At 46.8% G+C, this 18,132-nt stretch overlaps 1 long non-coding RNA gene across 2 annotated transcripts in view; it reads left to right on the forward strand.

Annotated features, from left to right (window-relative positions):
• LOC148049073 (uncharacterized) overlaps window positions 1–18,132 on the forward strand; it is a 41,308-nt gene that overhangs the window by 19,395 nt on the left and 3,781 nt on the right. For both annotated transcript variants that reach the window (XR_015695374.1, XR_015695375.1), the window contains exon 2: window positions 15,896–15,982. This is a non-coding gene — a long non-coding RNA (uncharacterized LOC148049073). The remainder of the gene's footprint in view (window positions 1–15,895; window positions 15,983–18,132) is intronic.

Consider the following 18,132-nt stretch of genomic DNA (forward strand, 5'->3'; position numbering starts at 1 on the left):
TTTGGGTCGATAAACAGGAGACTGTGAGTTCTAGTCCCGACTGAGGCATGAAAACTGGCTGGGTAACTTTAGGTCAATAAACAGAAGACTGTGAATTCTAGTTCCACCTGAGGCATGAAAGTTGGCTGGGTGACTTTGGGCTGATCACTAGGAGATGGTGAGTTCTAGTCCCATTTCAGCAGGAAAGCTGGCTGGGTGACTTTGGGCCAATGACAGTCTCTCATCCCAAAGTTGCTGTCGTGGGGAAAAGAGGAGGAGGAGGAAGGTGTGTTTGGATGTGCCTTGAGTTCTTTGTAAAAATAAAGGCGGGTTGCAGATAAATACTTGAGCCAAGGTGGCGCAGTGGTTAAATGCAGCACTGCAGGCTACTGCTAGATCAGCAGTTCAGCGGTTCAAATCTCACCGGCTCAGGGTTGACTCAGCCTTCCATCCTTCCGAGGTGGGTAAAATGAGGACCCAGATTGTTGGGGGCAATATGCTGACTCTCTGTAAACCGCTTAGAGAGGCCTGAAAGGCCTATGAAGCGGTATATAAGTCTACTGCTATTACTTAAATGAACTCTGCTGAATACTTAAGTGCATCCACGGTTAATTCAGATCTGCAACCGGTCGTTCGTTTGGGCTTAAAGGGAGCACAATGAACGGATAAAACATTATCCCATTGGATGTTGCTCCTTTGGATAACATCTTCACGTCTGAATGGTGTCCAATGTTTTTCGGACTTTGGAAAAGTTCTTGAATTCTGCCTTTTTCATCTCTAAGATAAGATCGAGCAGAAGCTGACAGTCTTTGGACTGCCTGTTTTCTTTGCAAGGGAAAGCAAACAGATTTTATTTAATCCTTGGGTAAAAAGAGGATTGGGTGCATGAATCTGATTCTTTATTTTTTTTTTTAAAGGATGAGTATAGAGAAAGTGAATTTAGGTCGTCTCCAACTTATGATGGGCCGCTTAGTGTCCGTTTGAAATTTCAGCGTGCCTCCCCAGTGCTACTTCTGGCCTTGGAGATCTTCTAGTCCAACCCCACTTTCCCTTCTGGGGCTTTTGGGAAATAGGTTGACTCCCATCTTCTCTGGGATGTTACATGGAGGAAAAGCCATCCTGGAGAACCATCTCCAGATTGGACAATTAGATTTCTTCTCACATTGGACATCTTGGCTCAATTCCCCAGTCTTCTGAACATGTTGGTTGAGAATGCTGGAGACACATCTCCTTCCTTCCCTCCCTCTTTCTCTCCCTCCTTCTCATTCCAGCTCCTTCCTTCCTCCCTCCCTCCCCTGTCCCCTCCCCTTTCCTTCTTCCTTCCATCTTCCCTCCCTCTTCCCACCTCTTCCCTTCCTTCTTTTCCTTCTTCTCCTCCCTCCCTCCCCTTTCTTCTTCTCATTCCCCTTCCTTCCTTCTTTCCTTCCTCCTGCCCTCCCTCCTTCTTCCCTCCTCTTTCCTTCCTTCTTCTCCTTTTTCTCCTCCCTCCCTCCTCTTTCTTCCTCATTCCCCTTCCTTTCTTCCTCCCACCTTCCCTCCTTCTTCCCGCCTCTTTCCTTCTTTCTTATTCTTCTCCTCTTTCCTCCCCTTCTTCTCACACCTTCCTTCTTCCCTCCCCTTCCTCCTTCCTTCTTTTTTCCTCCCTCTTCCCTCATCTTCCCTTCCTCCTTCTCCTCCTCCTCCTTCTCCTCCTCCCCCCTTTTTTCTCCTTCCCCTTCCTCCCTTCCTCCTGCCTCCATTCCCCCCTTCCTTCTTCCTCCCTCCCTCCCTTACTTCCCTTCCATTCTTCTCATTCACCTTCCTTCCTTCCCTCCATCCCTCCTTCCTCCCTCCCTTCTTCCCTCCCCTTCTTTCTTCTCATTCCCCTCCCTCCCACCCACATTCCTTCCCTTCTTCCTTCCTTCCTTCCTCCCTCCCCCCTCTTCCTTCCTCTTCCCTTCCTTCTTCACCTTCCCCTCCTTCTCCTCCCTCCCTTCCCTTCTTCTCATTCTCCCTCCCTCCCTCCTTCCTTCCTCCCCTCCCCATTCTCATTCTCCTTCCTTCCTTTCTTCCTTCCTCCCTCCCCTGTCCCCTCCCCTTTCCTTCTTCCTTCCACCCTCCCTCCCTCTTCCTACCTCTTTCCTTCCTTCTCCTTTTTCTTCTCCCTCCCTCCCCTGTCTTCTTCTCATTCCCCTTCCTTCCTTCCTTCCTCCCGCCTTCCCTCCTTCTTCCCGCCTCTTTCTTTCTTTCTTTCTTATTCTTCTCTTTCCTCTTCCCTTCCCCTTCCTCCCTTCCTCCTGCCCCCGTTCCCTCCCCTTTCCTTCTTCCTCCCTCCCTCCCTTACTTCCCTTCCATTCTTCTCATTCACCTTCCTTCCCTCCCTCCTTCCTCCCTCCCTTCTTCCCTCCCCTTCCTTCTTCTCATTCTCCTCCCTCCCTCCCACGTTCCCTTCCCTTCTTCCTTCCTTCCTCCCTCCCTCTTCCCTTCCTTCTTCACCTTCTCCTCCCTCCCTTACCTTCATCTCATTCTCCCTCCCTCCCTCCCGCCTTCCTTCCTTCCTTCCCTCCCTCCCTCCCTCTGAAAAGTTGTGTTCTTGCTTTCCACTGTCAATAGAGCCCCTTTGCCATTCAGCATTTCCTTCCTTCCTTTCTGCTCCTTGAATATGCGATGCAGTTCCTAGTTGTAAATACACAGGAAGGGGCCTTGAACCAGGTCAAGGCAGCCCCTGTCTTCGCTCGGCTATTGCTTATTCTACTTCACTGTCGCTGGGGAAAAAAAAAAAACCCAAAAAACTCCGGCAGAGATGTAATAAATCATCAGCCGTCCAGCCCTTTTGAGAGGGGGAAAAAGAAAAAAGAAAAAAAAGAAAACCAGGGCTGGGAATTGAATTGCCGTGTCTCCTGCACTTTCCTTTACACGTTTGATAGCCATTTAATTATAAAAAGTTGTGCCAGGCAGAGAGGTCCTCGTGCGTTATGTTGAACTGTTGAGTTGGATGAAAGATAACTTGCTTTCACGGATTTGCTTTTTTCCAACGGAGAAAAGAATCCCGGGGTAATTCTTGTTAAGAGTAGAAGGATCTTAGATGACGGTCAAAGGTTTGGCACCGGGCAATGTTTAATACATGCACCTATCCTCCGCGAGCTGCGCTGGCTACCTGTTGATCTCCGGGTGCGCTTCAAGGTGCTACTTACCACCCATAAAGCCCTCCATGGTAGTGGATCTGAGTACTTGAGAGACCGCCTCCTGCCAATTACCTCCCTACGACCGATCAGATCGCACAGATTAGGCCTCCTCCGAGTTCCATCTGCCAGTCAGTGTCGACTGGCAACTACGCGGAGGAGAGCCTTTTCAGTAGTAGCTCCGACCCTTTGGAACGATCTCCCCGTGGAGATTCGCACCCTCACCACCCTCCAGACCTTCCGCACAGCCCTCAAGACCTGGCTATCCCGTCAGGCCTGGGGATAAAGATTCTAATCCATCCCCACCCGAATGATGAATGAATGTTGTGTTCTATTTTTACTTATGTAATGTCTCATGTCTCGTCTAGAGCCAAGGTGGCGCAGTGGTTAAATGCAGCACTGCAGGCTACTGCTAGATCAGCAGGTCAGCGGTTCAAATCTCACCGGCTCAGGGTTGACTCAGCCTTCCATCCTTCCGAGGTGGGTAAAATGAGGACCCAGATTGTTGGGGGCAATATGCTGACTCTCTGTAAACCGCTTAGAGAGGCCTGAAAGGCCTATGAAGCGGTATATAAGTCTACTGCTATTGCTATTGCTATTGCTATTGTATTCCCCTCCCCATAAATTGTAAGCCGCCCTGAGTCCCCTTAGGGAAAAGGGCGGCCTATAAATAATAAACAAATACAAAATACAAAATACAAATACATTACAATGCGGTGACACAGGTGCAGATCTGTACATTTGGGGAAACAAAACAACCACTTCACAAACAATATGGCCCGACATAGCAGAACAAATGATTCAATGATTTGGATGAGGGGATAAATGGGGGACGCGTCAAATTTGCAGATGACACCAAGCTGGCAGGAATAACCAACACTCCAGAAGACTTAAGGCTCAAGATGCAGAAGGATCTGGACAAACTTGAACATTGGGCACTATCTAACAAAATGAGATTCAATGGTGGAAAGAGTAAGGTTCTACATTTAGGCAAGAAAAACGAAATGCACAGGTACAGTACAGGTGGTACCTTGCTCAATAGTAGTAATTGTGAGATGGACCTTGGAGTCCTAGTGGGCAACCATTTAAATAGGAGCCAGCCGTGTGCAGCAGCTGCCAAAAAAGCCAACACAGTTCTAGGCTGCATAAACAGAGGGAAAGAATCAAGATCATGTGAAGGGTTAATACCACTTTATAATGCCTTGTTAAGGCCACACTTGGAATATGGCATCCAATTTTGGTCACCACAATGTAGAAAAGATGTGGAGACGCTAGAAAGAGCGTAGAGAAGAGCAACAAAGAGGATTAGGGGACTGGAGGCTAAAACATAGGAAGAACGGTTGCAGGAACTGGGGATGTCTAGTTTAATAGAAAGAAGGACCAGGGAAGACATGATAGCAATGTTTCCAATATCTCAGGGGGCTGCCACAAAGAAGAGGGAGTCAAACTATTCTCCAAAGCACCTGAGGGTAGAACAAGAAGCAATGGGTGGAAACTAATCAAGGAGAGAAGCAACTTAGAACTGAGGAGGAATTTCCTGACAGTGAGAACAATGAATCAGTGGAACAGAAGTTGCCTCCAGAAGTTGTGAATGCTCCAACACTGGAAGTCTTTAAGAAGATGTTGGATAGCCATTTGTCTGAAACGGTATAGGGTTTCCTGCTTAGGCAGGGGGTTGGACTAGAAGACCTCCAAGGTCCCTTCCAACTCTGCTATTGTATTGTAAACCCATCAGGATTTGCATTTTAAAAAAAAGCAGGCCGCTGTTTTGAAGACAGCAAAGTCCACATTCTGGACAGAGATGACCTCTGGTTTGGACGAGGGGTCAAAGAGGACATCTATGTTCAAACCGAACAGCCCTCTCTCTACAGTGGGGGAGGGATACAACATCATCTATCTCCAGTCTACAACACAGTCCTTTCAACAGTTCCAAGAAGGCTTCACACTCATTTGCATCACTCAAGTGACCCTGAGGATACAGATAAACCTCCAGGAGGTCTCAACGACTCCCGAGAAAGAGTGCAAATGACCAGATTGGCTGCAAGGCATATAAATACTTCCTCATCATCCAGTCAGAGCTGAAGAAGCTTCTTGGAGGAGAAGCGAAAAACCAGAAAGTCCATTTGCCTCTTGAAAAAAAGCACCTTTGAGACAATCCTGACCTGGATGACGGAGAATCTCCCTAGACATCAAAGGATTGGTTTAAAGGGCCTCTCTTTCACCATACTACGGGTGGTTCACTACGCAACTGAGCTCCAAATTTCTGTCACTAAGCGGGACAGTTGCTCAATGAGTTTTGCCCCTGTTTTATGACTTGCCACGGTTGTTCAGCGAAGCAGTGCAGTGGTTCAGTTAGTCACACGGTTGTTAAACGAATATGTCTTCCTCATTGACTTTGCTCGCGAGAAGCTCGCAAAAGGGGATCACGCGACCCCAGGACACTGCGACCGTCGTAAACGTGAATCAGTTTCCAAGCATCCTAATTCCGACCATGTGACCATAGGGATATAGCAACAGAGTTAAGTATGAAGAAAAAAAAACATTTGTTAAGTCCCCTTTTTCAGCGTCATTGTAACATCAAGAGATAGTACCTATCTCTGCCTGCTTATGAGTATAACCATGTTTTTGTATCTTTAAAGTTTATATTGTTTTATTTGATTGCTTATTAGTAACCTATGACTATCACTAAGTGTTGTATCTTATGATTCTTGATGAATGTATTTTATTTTATTCTTCTTATGTACACTGAGAGCGTCTGCACCAAAGACAAATTCCTTGTGTGTCCAATCGCACTTGGCCAATAAAGAATTTCTGTTCTGTTCTATTCGGTTCTGTTCCGTTCCATTCCACATTCCATTCCATTCTACTACATTCTACATTCTATTCTATTCTACTCTATTCCATTCTATTCCACTCCACTCACTCTATTCTACTACATTCTACTCTAGTCTAGTCTAGTCTAGTCTAGTCTAGTCTAGTCTAGTCTAGTCCAGTCCAGTCCAGTCCAGTCCAGTCCAGTCCAGTCCAGTCTACAGTCTACAGTCTACAGTCTACAGTCTACAGTCTCTTCTCTTCTCTTCTCTTCTCTTCTCTTCTCTTCTCTTCTCTTCTCTTCTCTTCTCTTCTCTTCTCTTCTCTTCTCTTCTCTTCTCTTCCATCCCATCCCATCCCATCCCATTTTTCTATTCTATTCTATTCTATTTATTCCATTCCATTCTCTACATTCTACTCTACTCTACATTCTACATTCTACATTCTACATTCTACATTCTACATTCTACATTCTACTCTACTCTACTTCTACTCTACTCTACTCTACTCTACCTCTACTCTACTCTACTCCACTCCACTCCACTCCACTCCACTCCACTCCACTCCACTTCCACTCCCACTCCACTCCACTCCACTCCACTCCACTCCATTCCATTCTCTACATTCTACTCTACATTCTACATTCTACATTCTACATTCTACATTCTACATTCTACATTCTACTCTATTCTATTCTATTCTATTCTATTCCATTCCATTCCATTCCATTCCATTCCATTCTCTACATTCTACATTCTACATTCTACATTCTACATTCTACATTCTATTCCATTCCATTACATTCCCTACATTCTACTTTACTCCACTCCACTCTACTCCACTCTACTCCACTCTACTCTATTCTCTACATTCTACATTCCATTCCATTCCATTCTATCAGATGGTCACTAAATGAACAGTCGTAAGTCAAGGACCACCTGATACACAGGCAAGAGGATTCTTAATGTCCCTGTCCATTTTGTGTACCAATTGTGATGGAGAAACCTGGAAGGTTGCCTGCAGCTTCCCTTGTTCGTTATTTTGATCACTTCTTGTCCTTTTGTCAGACTAAAAAAATAAATATTCGCTCCTATATTTGGAATAATTTGAGCTTTTTCGGAACGTACAATAGATGGAATTTGCCCGCAGTTATAGCTGCGCTGGTGAGCTTCCCCCTTTCCTTTAAATTGTGCTTGGCATTCCTGTGTTATTTTTTTTTTTAAACACCCAACAGCGTTCGGCCTCTTCATTAATTCAACCCCTCAACCATGTTCGGAAAACAGGATAAAAACAACAAAACACAACATGCATGCCAAAGAATAACAGATCGAGCCAAGCATTTCAGGTTTCCTTGTTTTCCTTTAAATATTTAGCCAATATATATATTTCTCGGTTTAGTGGAGGAATCCATCACCGAATTCTCGCTCTCCCGTGTACGGAGGCTGCACGGCTGGGCGGCGAGATGAATAAGAGATGAGGACAATATTTGAAATGGCACGATGACGTTGAGTTCATATTATGAGTGCTAACGTCCTGGGCCCTGTGGGATTTGATGACCCCCCCCGCTTCCTAATGGTCTTGGCTTCATATAGGCAGTCCTTGACTTATGACCAAAGTTGAGCGCCAGATTTCTGTTGCTAAGGGAGACAGTGGTTTTGCCCCTGTTTGATGACCGTTCTTGCCACAGTCTGCGAGAAGACAACCAAGCTCAGAAGGCACCAAGGACCCCACAGTCCTCCTCCTCCTCCTCCTCCTCTTCCTCTTTTTTTGAACAAATCTTACTCACTTCTAGGATTGAACATGCTACCTAGTTTGTTAATGAAACGTCTGCACAAAAACAACCATGCTCAGATACCACCAAGGACCCCACAGTCCTGCCCTTCCTCCTCCTCCTCCTCCTCTTCCTCCTCCTATTCCTTGTCATCCTCGTCCTCCTTATAAACCCCACTCCCTTCTACCACTGGTGATGTTTCCTAGTTGGGTCACGAAATGTCTTCAAGAAAGCAGCCAAGCTCAGAGACCACCAAGAACACCACAATTCTTCTTCTTCTTCTTCTTCTTCTTCTTCTTCTTCTTCTTCTTCTTCTTCTTCTTCTTCTTCTTCTTCTTCTTCTTCTTCTTCTTCTTCTTCTCCTCCTCCTCCTCCTCCCTCCTCCTCCTCCTTCTCCTCCTCCTCCTCCTCCACCACCACCACCACCACCATCTCCTCCTCCTTCTCCTTTTCCTCCTTCTTCTCCCCCTCCTCTTCCTCCTCCTCCTCTTCTTCTTCCTCTTCTCCTCCTTCTCCACTACTACTACTACTATTTCTTCTTCTTCTACTACTTCTCCTCCTCCTCCATTTCCTCCTCCTCCTCTTCCTCCTCCTCCTCTTCTTCTTCTCTTCTCCTCCTCCTTCTCCACTACTACTACTACTATTTCTTCTTCTTCTACTACTTCTCCTCCTCCTCCATTTCCTCCTCCTCCTCTTCCTCCTCCTCCTCTTCTTCCTCTTCTCCTCCTTCTCCACCACCACCACCACCACCACTACTACTACTATTTCTTCTTCTTCTTCTTCTTCTTCTTCTTCTTCTTCTTCTTCTTCTTCTTCTTCTTCTTCTTCTTCTCTTCTTCTTCTTCTTCTTCTTCTTCTTCTTCTTCTTCTCTCTCCTCCTCCTCCTCCTCCTTCCTCTCCTCCTGCTCTTCACCTCTCCATCTCTTCCTACTACTACTTCGTCTTCCTCCTCTTCCACCACCACCACCACCACCACCTCCTCCTCCTCCTCCTCCTCCTCCTTCTCCTCCTCCTCCTCCTCCTCCTCCTCTCCACAAGCCCCACTCCTTTCTACCACTGGTGATGTTCCCTAGTTGGGTCACGAAACGTCGTCAAGAAAACAGCCAAGCTCAGAGTCCTCTAAGTATCCCATAGTTCCACCCCTGAGCTACAAAGACTCCCTTCGGTTGGTCGCACATGCCCATCTCTGGTGCACGTGTGAATGCACTTCTACTCAAGAAGCTGGGCCTCCATCTCCTCCTCGTGGGAACTCTCCCCCCCCCCTCAACCACCACACGTAACACGTTTCTATAATGTGGGAGGGGGGGATCTCCTCTGCCTTGAAGTCACAAGTGGTGATTTCACCCCTTTAATCAGAGCCGGAGTGGGTGGCAGAGCAGGTGTTCCCGGAGGACCCATTTTCCTTGACAGCAGTGTTGTGTTTGTGGAGTGGTGACTCATTGGAGCAGCCTACACAATTGTGAAGTCAAGTGAGGAAGGGATTAATGAAGAGGGAGCTTAATTACCAGGAGATCTAGGTCACTTCTCGCGGGTCTCCTCCCCAGCTGCCTCCTTCTCTGATCCCATGGAGTGTTGTGTTGTCTTACTCAGTGGAGAGAGAGAGAGAGAGAGAGAGAGAGGAGAAGTTTTCCAGAGTCCCTTTGGAAACCCTCTCTAGGTCCTTCTCTGCCACCTTCTGGTGCCCTAAGCCATCTACCATCAGCTTCCTGGGAACCGAAGAACAGAATAACAAGAGTTGGAAAAGTCCATGAAGGTCTTCTAGTCCAGTGTTTCTCAACCTTGGCAACTTGAAGATGTCCGGACTTCAACTCCCAGAATTCCCCAGCCAGCGAATGCTGGCTGGGGAATTCTGGGAGTTGAAGTCCGGACATCTTCAAGTTGCCAAGGTTGAGAAACACTGTTCTAGTCCCACCCTCTGCTCAAGTACTGAGGCATTGCAGACAAGAAGATGTCCAGTCTCTCCTTAAAAACCTCCAGTGATGGGAGCCCCCCACAATTTCCAGTGACAAGCTGTTCCCCTGGTTAATTGTCCTCGCTGTTAGGAAGTTTCTCCTTGATTCAAGGTTGCTTCTCTCCTTGATGATGAATTGGAAATTTTGAGGAACCTCTTGCCTCAGATTCTTATTTTATTTTATAATAGCAATAGCAGTAGACTTATATACCGCTTCATAGGGCTTTCAGCCCTCTCTAAGCGGTTTACAGAGAGTCAGCATATTGCCCCCAACAATCTGGGTCCTCATTTTACCCACCTCGGAAGGATGGAAGGCTGAGTCAACCCTGAGCCGGTGAGATTTGAACCGCTGAACTGCTGATCTAGCAGTAGCCTGCAGTGCTGCATTTAACCACTGCGCCACCTTGGCTCTTATCTCATTTTGGATGCTGTTTGGAACCCTGAACAGTCCAAAACCGGGGATGCCTCCCAGTCACACCAGCGCGGCTGCAGGGCAAGGTGTCCTTGACCCTCTGAGAAAAAAATGTTATTTTGACGTTTATATATCACCCACACTCTATAGAATCCCCCCCCTCCTTGTTTCCCATTAAATGTGGAAGGCCTGAAGACCCAAGGCAGAAGATCTTCTGGAGCTGACATTACGCCGACACTAAATCAAGATCACGCGAAGCGTTGAAGTTAATTTATAAAGCCTTGATAAGACCACACTTGGTATACTGGCCCCAGTTTCAATCACCACGATATAAGAAATAAAGTTGAGACGTTGAGACTCTGGAAAGAGTGCAGAGAAGAACCCCAAAGATGATTGGGGGGGGCTGGAGGCTAAAAGATGGGAAGAACGATTCCACCTCCAGTCGAGTCTTAATAAAGTCCAGTTTTGTTCGAAAAGGAAATGCATTTTTCTTCTTCTGTTAATGGGATGGTTGAGCTTCCCCCCTCCCTCTTTCAAATTCCAGGGGTTCCGTTTGCATTTTCAGGTGGTCTATTAAAGCAGAAAGAGGATTATTTACCTAATCATATTCTGGCTCCGCACCGCTGAGCATCCGTTAAATGTAGAAAATGTTTCTCACATTGCACGTTTTATTTTATTTTCTTCCCGACGGCTTAAAATAGGACGGTTTGAAAAGGGAAACGGCAGGATTCGGATGGGGAAACAGCTGTTTCTTTGGATTATCTATTGATTTATTGGGTGTTTTTTTTTTACAAAGTTGCTTTTTCCTCCTCAATTTCTCCCTTTCTTTCCCCTCATTTTTGTTTTTTATTTAAAAAACAACAACCCCCGATTCTTTCAAAGCGTCGTCATAAAAAAGGAAGCGTGGGCATTTCTGCAAGGTTAAGCCAATCAATTTTTATCTCATTATATATCCCTCCTTTAAAAATAATAATAATAATAATAATAACCCAGCACAACAACGAAAGGATGCTTGTTATTATGCGAACAGCGCTGAGGGGTTTTAAGATCTGATGCGGGGATGATGATGAAGTTTCTATAACAACAGCATGACTCACATATATAATTTTTTTTGCAAACGTCTGTTTGGGATCGAAGCCAAATATTTCTACAGGGCAGAGCCGAAGAGCTGTCTCTGGATCAGGGATCCCTCTTGTTCCTTCACCCAATCCTAGAAAAGGAAAAAAAGAAAATAGAAAAAATTGCCCTTTGAGGGTCCTTGAGAAAAAGGATCTCACGAAAATTGAACGCTGAGCCCCATCTGAAAAAATAAATAAATAAATTTGGTGGTGAGAAAAGTAAGGTTTTTTTTTTACACTTAGCAATTGTTAGAAGGGAATAGAATAACAGAGTTGGAAGGGACCCTGGAGGTCTTCTAGTCCAACCCCATGCTTAGGCAGGGAACTCTACACCTGTCACATGGAGAACCAATGTCACGCATGAGAGGTGGCACACACAGCTCTCTCTGTGGGCATGCGTGCTATGGCCAGCTGCTCTTCTGGTTTTTGGCGTGCAGATGGCATGATAAGCACATGGTCTTCGCGGGCACCAGAGTGGAGGAAAACGGCTTGAAAAATGCCCCCAAAATGGCAAAGAAAGATTATTTGGGGGGCCATTTTCAAGCCATTTTTGGGGCGAAACCGGCCTGAAAACTCCCTAAAATTGGCCTGAAAATGGCCTAAAACAGCCTCAAAATGCCCCCAAAACAGGCATCTGTGCACTGGCCAGCTGGCCTTCGGATTTCGGGTGCTCTGGTTCATGTATGCGTGTTCTGGTTTGGGCACTCAGTGCCAGAAAGATTCGCCATCACTGTCCTATAATATTCCAGACAAATGACTGTCCAACATCTTCTTAAAGACTTCCGGTGTTGGAGCATCCACAATTTCTGGAGGCAACTTCTGTTCCACTGATTAATTGTTCTGACTGTCAGGAAATTTCTCCTCAGCTCTAAGTTGCTTCTCTCCTTGATTAGTTTCCACCCATTGCTTCTTGTTCTACACTCAGGTGCCTTGGAGAATAGCTTGACTCCCTCTTCTTTGGGGCAGCCCCTGAGATATTGGAAGACTGCTATCATGTCTCCCCTCGTCCTTCTTTTCATTAAACTGGACATACCCAGTTCCTGCAACCATTCTTCATGTGTTTTAGTCTCGAGTCCCCTGATCATCTTTGTTGCTCTTCTCTGCACTCTTTCTACTTTATAAACTTAATAACAGAATAGCAGAGTTGGAAGGGAACTTGGAGGTCTTCTAGTCCAACCCCATGCCTACGCAGGAAACCCTATACTGTTTCAGACAAATGGCTATCCAACATCTTCTTAAAGACTTCCAGTGTTGGGGCATCCACAACTTCTGTAGGCAACTTCTGTTCCACTGATTAATTGTCCTCACTGTCAGGAAATTCCTCCTCAATTCTAAGTTGCTTCTCTCCTTGATTAGTTTCCACCCATTGCTTCTTGTTCTACCCTCGGGCACCTTGGAGAATAGCTTGACTCCCTCTTCTTTGTGGCAGCCCCTGAGATATTGGAAGACTGCTATCATGTCTCCCCTCATCCTTCTTTTCATCAAACTAGACATACCCAGTTCCTGCAACCGCTCTTCATATGTTTTAACCTCCAATCATAAGTCAAGGACAAAGTCAAATGTTGTAGGTCAAGAACTTCCTAAATCTGGCTCAATAGAGATCTTGGAATCCTAATGCCCAACCACTTAAATATGAGCCAGCAATGTGGTGCAGCTACCAAAAAGGCCAATGCAATCCTAAGCTACATGAACAGACGAATAAAGATTGTGTGAACATTAATACCACTTTATAATGCCTTAATAAGACCACACTTAGAATATTTTATACAATTTTGGCCATCAAAAATAGATAGATAGATAGATAGATAGATCGATAGATAGATAGATAGATAGATAGATAGATAGATGATAGATAGATAGATGTTGAGACTCTGGAAAAAGTGCAGAGAAGCGCAACAAAGTGGGGGAATGGAGGCTAAAACATATGAAGAACGGTTGGAGAAGTTGGGTATGACTAGTTTAATGAAAAGAAGGACCAGGGGAGACATGATAGCATCTTCCAATATCTCAGGGGTTGCCACAAAGAAGAGGGAGTCAAACTATTCTCCAAGGCACCAGAAGGCAGGACAAGAAGCAATGGGTGGAAACTAATCAAGGAGAGAAGCAACTTAGAACTAAGGAGAAATTTCCTGACAGTGAGAACAATCAACCTGTGGAACAACTTGCCTCCAGAAGTTCCTTCCTTCCTTCCTTCCTTCCTTCCTTCCTTCCTTCCTTCCTTCCTTCCTTCCTTCCTTCCTTCCTTCCTTCCTTCCTTCCTTCCTTCCTTCCTTCCTTCATCCCCTCCCATTCCCATCTCCTTTCTTCCATCCCTCCTTCCATCCCATTCTCAGCTCCTCCCTTGCTCCCCCCATTTCCCTCTCCTTCCTTCCTTCCTTCCTTCCTTCCTTCCTTCCTTCCTTCCTTCCTTCCTTCCCTTCTTCCCTTCTTTCCTTCTTTCCTTCCTTCCTTCCATCCATCCATCCAGCTCCCTCCCTCCCAAATTGTTTGGGGTCACATGTAATCCTGAGAGCCGAGACACAGAGCTCTGCAAACTTCGCCACCAAATTATAATTTCAAAATTAATGATGATCACAAGGAGGCAATGATTAAATACATGACTGGAGAGTAATCATATTAATCATAATTAAGTTTCATTAAGTTTCCGAGTTACTTATTTTTTTTAAAAAAATCCGGTTCCCATTCAGTGCTTTTTAGAATAACTTCTCGTATGGCTCTGAGCTCCACGCTAAGCCTGCCCCACATTAGATGTTCAGCAGTGTTGGGGAGACCTGGGGAACACCTGAAGGATCATGGGGGGGGGGACACACACACAAATTGTCCTGGAGATTAACCACAGGTTGTCCTAGCGGTACATCCATTTGTTAGGGTGACCATACGAAGGCAGCATCTTACTCACAGTATCAGACAAGTGGGGTTTCCCCCACTTGGAGGTTTATCTGTGTCCTCAGGTCATGGGACTGTGTCAGGTTTTTCTTTGAAGACATTTTGCTTCTCATCCAAGAAGCTTCTTCAGCTCTGACTGGATGGTGGGGAATGGAAGGATTGATACTCCTTGCAGAGAAAGCTGGTCATTTGCATTATTTTAGAGGGTCGTTGAGGCCACTTGGAGGTTTACCTTTAGTAGTAGGGTAAATGGGTATATCCATTTGCACTACTCCAATGATGCTGTAGAAAAATAGGAACCACCTTTGGTGGGAAGGGAACAGTGTTCTGTGCACATTCGGCGTTTAGTCATGCCGGCCACATGATCACGGAGATGTCTTTGGACAGCGCTGGCTCTTTGGCTTTGAAAGGGAGATGAGCACCGCCCCCTAGAGTCGGGAATGATGAGCACATATGTGCAAGGGGAACCTTTACCTTTAACATTGCTTTTGTGTTTTCGACTGCGAGGAAACTTTTGCATCCTTCATGAGACACGCTTTCCCGTGTTTGCAAAGTTAACAATAGTTGTGGCTGCAAATCTTGATTGGCTTAAGGAGCTAATTCTTCCATGAAAGCTTCCCTTTCTCCTTATTTATTCACTGGGCTTGGCATCGTGCCTTCTCTTTACCGAGGCCTGGATGCCGGCGTTTACTTAGCTGATTAACATATTTACTCTCCAAATGTGGGCAAAGTTTGGAAAGGAGGGAACACGAAAGAGAGCTTTCGCTTTGGGGTAAAACGGAAATGATTTCGTCCTGCAAAAAAGTAAAAAAAACAAACAAACAAAAACGCCCTCCCTCTATCCAATTTGGATAAGATGCAGATCCTTTGAAGTCCACTCCCAGAATTCCCAGCCAGCATTCGCTGACTGGGGAATTCTGGGAGTTTGTATTTGTATTTTATTATTTGTATGCCGCCCTTCTCCGGGAGGACTCAGGGCGGCGAACAATTCAAGGGGGAAAAAGGGGAACATGAAAAGACAAAATACAAATAATAAAAGTGGACAACAGTCGCACAACCATACATGTCGAGAGGGGAGGGAACTCATCACCCCCAGGCCTGCCGGCAAAGCCAGGTTTTGACGGCTTTTCGGAAGGCCTGGAGAGAGGTGAGGGTCCGACTCCCTGCGGGGAGCTCGTTCCAGAGGGCCGGAGCTGCCACAGAGAAGGCCCTTCCCCCGGGTAATAGCCAGGTGGCATTGGCTGGTGGATGGCACCCGGAGGAGGCCAACCCTGTGAGATCTAATGGGTCTGTGGGAGGTAATTGGCAGCAGGCGGTCCCTCAAGTACCCAGATCCAATACCATGAAGGGCTTTATAAGTTACGACTAGCACCTTGAAGCGTATCCGGAGACTAATCGGTAACCAGTGCAGCTCGCGGAGGATAGGTGTAATTTGGGGTGTACCGAGGTGCACCCACAATCGCTCGCGCGGCTGCGTTCTGGACGAATTGAAATCCAGACATCTTCAAGTAGCCAAGGTTGAGAAACACTGGATTAGAACAATGTATGAAATCATAAGAGCGAAAATTTATAAGACAAGACCAAAGCGACATAGTTGGAAATACGATATCTTTATATTTGTAAATGCTGAATTGTAAATAAGCATGGTAGCTATACTGATTACAGTGGTTACACTGTGGCCAAGGCTTTAATGTGTGCTCAATTAAAAATAATACACACACACACACACACACACACAGAGAGAGAGATGCTCTGTCTTTAAAAGCACTCTACTCTAAAATAATTGTGTCTCCTTTTGTATTGCAGTTTGTGAAAGAATCACAGCAGATCAAGAAGAGCCGGATTGAGAAGAACAAAAGTCGAAACCAATTAATTCTTCTTTTCCTGCACAAGGTAACCATGGGGGTTCGGGGAAGGGAATGGGTGCGTTTGCATGAATATTATTGTATGTTTGGTCAAGGGAAAAAAAAAGTGTGTTGCTTCCGTTGGGTCTCAGGTGGTGGCAAGGAATGGAATTCGTTTAAAGTTGTTTTCATTAAAAAGTTATAAAGTTATGAGTTATTTCCACTATAGGTGTTGGGGAAACACGTCACTGTTCGAAAGTACATGTCAAAGAAGGAGGTGAGAGTGGAGGTTTATTTTCCAGGCTTGTGAGTTGTTTTCTGAATGTTTCATTACCTGGCTAGGTGACAACCAGCCGAGTTTAAGGGATGTCATTGTTATAAGGGCTTGGTGTGGTCAGTAGGTTTTGTGATGGGGAGGTCAGATCAGGTCAGGTCAGGTCTGGTGGAGGTCAGGTGTGGTTGCGTCAAGGGAGGTTTTATTTTGTGATGGATCAGGTGTGTGTTGTGAGTATATAGTGTGATATTTCAGAGTTGTACCCCCAGGGCTCTTTCATTAATTGTTGTTGTGGGGAGAGGAACAGGAGGAGGAGGGAGGAGTAAGAGAAATGGAGAAGGAGGGAGGAAGGAGAGGGAAGAGGAAGAGGAAGATGAGGAGGAAGGAGGAGGAGGGAGAGGGAGAGGGAGGGAGCAGGAGGAGAGGGAGAGAAGGAGTGGGGGGCAGAGAGGAAGGAGGAGGATGGAGAGGGAGGGAGAGGAGGAGGAGGAAAGAGGAGGTGAGAGGGAGGAGGGAGAGGTGAGGGAGGAGGGAGAGGAGGAGGGGAGAGGGAGGAGGGGAGGAGGAGGAGGGGAGAGGGTGAAGGAGAGGGAGGTGAGGAGGAGGAGGGGGAGGCGGAGAGAGGAGGAGGAGGGAGGAGGAGGAGAGGAAGGGAAGGCGCAGGAGGGAGGAGTAAGAGAGATGGAGGAGGGAGAGGGATGGAGGGAGAGGAGGAGGAAGGAGGGAGGAGGGAGAGGGAGAGGAGGAGAGGAGAGGAGGCAGACGGAGAGGAAGGAGGAGGATGGAGAGGAGAGGAGGAGGAGGTGAGAGGGAGGAGGGAGAGGGAGAGGAGGAGGGAAGAGGAGGTGAGAGGGAGAGGTGAGGGAGGAGGGAGAGGAGGAGGTAGGAGGAGGTGAGAGGGAGGAGGAGAGGAGGAGGGGAGAGGGTGAAGGAGGAGGAGAGGGAGGGAAGGAGGAGGAGGCGGAGAGAGGAGGAGGAGGGAGGAAGAGAGGGAGGGAAGGAGCAGGAGGAAGGAGTAAGAGAGATGGAGAAGGAGGGAGGGAGAGGGACAGAGGGAGAGGAGGATGAAGGAGGAGGAGGGAGGAGGGAGCAGGAGGAGAGGGAGAGAAGGAGGAGGAGGGGAGGCAGACAGAGAGGAAGGCGGAGGATGGAGAGGGAGGGAGAGGAGGAGGTGAGAGGGAGGAGGGAGAGGGAGAGGAGGAGGGAAGAGGAGGTGAGAGAGAGGGGGAGGAGGAAGGAGGGGAGAGGGTGAGGAGGAGGAGAGGGAGGAAGGAGGAGGAGGCAGAGAGAGGAGGGGAGGGAGGAGGAGGAGAGGGAGGGAAGGAGCAGGAGGGAGGAGTAAGAGAGATGGAGAAGGAGGGAGGAGAGGGACGGAGGGAGAGGAGGAGGAGGAAAGAGGAGGTTGTATTGTATCTCCTTCCTTCCTTTCCTTCCCCTTAACCCAACCATAAAGGATCCCGAGAGTCTGCCATTCCATTCTTCAGAGATTTGATTGGCTACCATGCGACCCAATGCCTTCACACTGCTTCTCTGTGGCGCGAGAAAGTCACAGACTCGCAAGCCCGTATGCGTTCACTTGGTTCCATATTCATGCGCAAAGGAAAACACATTGGGATGCCTGATCCTCACAGTCGTCGTTGTTCTTGTTGAATCAGAAATAGCCGAACCTCTGTAAAGGGTTCCGTGACAAGGTCCGTTATCACGTCCTTTTGGGATGATTCCTGGCTGGGTGGGCTGACGATGAATCACATTTCTCACCCCTGATGCTTGAAGACCACCAAAGTCTTCTGAAGATCATGTGCTCAAATAGACCTTCTGAAATTGCAGCCACCTATATATACACACCCCGTTGGCATGGTTATTCCTACATTGCCCTTGGAATGTTTGAAAAGCTGGTTTATTTTAGGAACGGATAGCTCTGAACT

Source organism: Thamnophis sirtalis, unplaced genomic scaffold (genome assembly GCF_051295495.1).
Source record: "Thamnophis sirtalis isolate CommonGarterSnake01/CBP01778 unplaced genomic scaffold, rThaSir2_p1.2 scaffold_2, whole genome shotgun sequence".
In the NCBI taxonomy this organism is placed as follows: Eukaryota; Metazoa; Chordata; class Lepidosauria; order Squamata; family Natricidae; genus Thamnophis; species Thamnophis sirtalis.